We start from the raw sequence: 3,028 nt of genomic DNA, 5'->3' as shown, positions 1-3,028 counted from the left end.
TATCTTCCTGTTTTATGTGTCTTTAGATTCCTGGTTCTTCTTGGTTCAGTTTTGGTGATTTGCTTGAATGTAAACTATTCAACAATTTCTTTTAAAAACTTTTAAGCAATTCTCTTATACTACTCTGATTTTTTAGTATTTGTTGAACTGTGTCCCTATTCATTTCTGATTCTTTCAATTGGGCCTTCTCTTTCTTTAAGTTAGCTGAATCAAGGGTTTGTCGATGATGTTCATATCAAAGAAGCAGCTCTCAGATTTATTGATTCTTTGTATTGTTTTGTTTGTTTCTGTTTTATTAATCTCTCCTCTGATTATTTCAACATCTGGTAATACATTGTTTAAGTTCTATGACCCTGTGTGTTTACTAGCAAATTGTTTGCTTTTAATTTTAATTTTTATTTAAAGGATCAGATAAAATGAATGGATTATTTTGGGATTTCTGAATTTGTGAATATGTGTGTTGTAACCCATATGTGTTCTGTTTTAGAGCTGCTCTTTGTGCTATTGAATAAAATGCACATTTCTTAATCTTTACATAGAATTTTCTGTAATCTGTTAAGTCCATTTTATATAAGATGCCATTTTATTCTGATGTTTCTGGTCTTCATTTTATTTTATTTTGTGTTTATTTTGATTTGTTTTTGTACAAATGATCTGTTTATTAGAGAAAATGGAATATTGAAATCACTTATGCTTTTAGATTCAGTAGTACATTTGAGTACATCCAAGTTAGGTACATATATTTTTACAATAGTAATGTCTCCTGGGTTAACTGTTTCCTTTTTAGAATGAAGTATTCCTCTTATCTCTTCTTATTGGTTGTAGTTTAAATCATCTATTTTGTTAGACACTACAACAATGACCTCTGCTTGAGTCCTGGTGCCATTTGACTAGAGAGCATTTGTTCATTCTTTTTTTCTAAGGTAGCATCTATCCTTAAAGCTAAGATGTGATTCCTGCAGACAACAGACAGGTGAGTTTTGTGTCTTGGCTCATTCAGCCAGCTTGAGTGTTTTGCTGGAAGATATAGGCCAATAATATTTAAAGTCATTATTGAAATGTATGCTTTAATTGTAGTCAGAAGTCTTGGTTATTAATTTTTTGAATTGCTGGTGTTCATAGTAGTACTTTCTGCATTCACAATTATGACTGAATTTTTCTTTCTTTTTTCTTTTTTTCAGTGATTTTTATTGAGCTCTACATTTTTCTCTGCTCTCCTCCCTGCCTCTCCCCTCCCCCCTTCAACCTTCTCCTAAGGTTCCCATGCTCCCAATTTACTCAGGTGATCTTATCTTTCTCTACTTTCTACTTCCTTCCACACTCTCTTGGTTATGATCACTTCTCTCTTCAGACACAAATATTGCTTCTTGTATTTTTTAGGATTGGTTTGTTAAATAAAAATTTATTTTTAGGCTGAACACTTTATGTATATAATCTTGAAATTCATAATTTCATACATCAAATACTACAGGACATGAAGATTCTGGTAGGATAGGAATAGAGACTTTAAAGCTTTACTTTCACATATGTCTTAAAAATTAAAAATATTCCAGAAATTTCAGAACTGGAAAAGAAGCAAGTGTCTTAACTGATGAGCCATCTTCCCATTCCAATCTTATGATTTGTTAAGTCATGAAAGTCATCTACAAGTTAAACCTTACAGTTAGTTTTCATTCAGTTCTCACATCACCTCCACTGCCCTATATCCACACCAGTATGAGACATTAGGCAATGTGTGCATGCATCAAATGGTAAAATGAATCATAGCAGAAAATTTAAAATTAATTATGCTTAACTTGCTTAAATTCATCAAATTAAGTAGAGATTCTACTATATCTAGCCTCTGTGTTTCTTACTTTGAATGTTACAATGACAGTTTCTCTTTTCAAGAGACTTAAAGTAGCAAACAAAAAAATGAAATGGTCAGCTAATGGCTCTAAATATATTGACGGCAACTGACTGAAATAGGTATAAAAAGGTAAGTCAGCAAATCTACATGCTGTGTTTAATGTATTCTTTCTGAAATTGACAAGTCGTGACAACACATCTCAAATTAGGAAAGCAAAAATATAAATAAGATGATACAAACTCTCAAACTCAGCATACCGAGACCACATACTTGTTTCAGTCATTCTCAAAGGTGAGGCAAATTGTGTGTCATAAGTCAAAATTGTCTTATGGCATCATTGAAACTCAGGAAAGCTGAAAATGAATAACTTATAAAAATGTTAAAATTTCACAGGGAAAGATGCCCTCTCCCCCTCTTGCCCATCTACACCTGAGGCAGGTAGGAGAGCTGGCCCTGGGATCAGAAGGCCAGGCCAGAAGAGCTGGCCTTTCCTACAACCAGCTGCAGCTTGGTGGGCAGCAAAATAGAGGCAATTCTGTTGCCAGGGTTGTGAGACAGTCATGAAGTCGTTAGCTTGGAAGACCTTTCCCCATTACTCATCTGTCATGTGCTGGCATAGTCAAGAGAGAGAGAATCCCCCCCCTCTTTCCCATCTATGCCTGAGATATCTGGCCCTGAAGTCAGAAGGACAGGAGAGCTGCCCCTCATCTGCTGAGCACTTTAGAGAGTGACCCCAACACTGTGCCTGCTGAACACAATAGAGCTGACCCAGAAGGTATCCCGAGGACGTGAAAGCAGGAGAGGTCGTCATCCCCCATCGCTCAGTGCTGCAAAGGGTAACCCCACCAAGGCAATGCAGGGAACCTCTCCCTGGTGTTGAGGACAAGGAAGAGCTGGCAGACTGAGAAATGCTGCAACTACTCAGTCCCAGAACCAGGTTTATGTGTTGGTTGACTCCGTAACCACCTCATCTGTGATTTCCTAAAGCATGTGAAGAGTCTGGTCCTACAGACCGAAAGCTGCAGGATTTCCACAACCAAGAGGAGTGCCAGTGAGGACCCAGCATCAATCATGTAGCAGAAACAAAAGGCCTCGAACCAGACCAATGACTCTTTGCAGTGAACACTTGCAAGTAAAGATATGAGGAATATATGAACTAAGGGTTTACTGCATGCATGA

This window comes from Microtus ochrogaster, linkage group LG5 (assembly GCF_000317375.1).
Source record: "Microtus ochrogaster isolate Prairie Vole_2 linkage group LG5, MicOch1.0, whole genome shotgun sequence".
NCBI lineage: Eukaryota > Metazoa > Chordata > Mammalia > Rodentia > Cricetidae > Microtus > Microtus ochrogaster.
Note: the sequence above shows the minus strand (reverse complement) of the source record.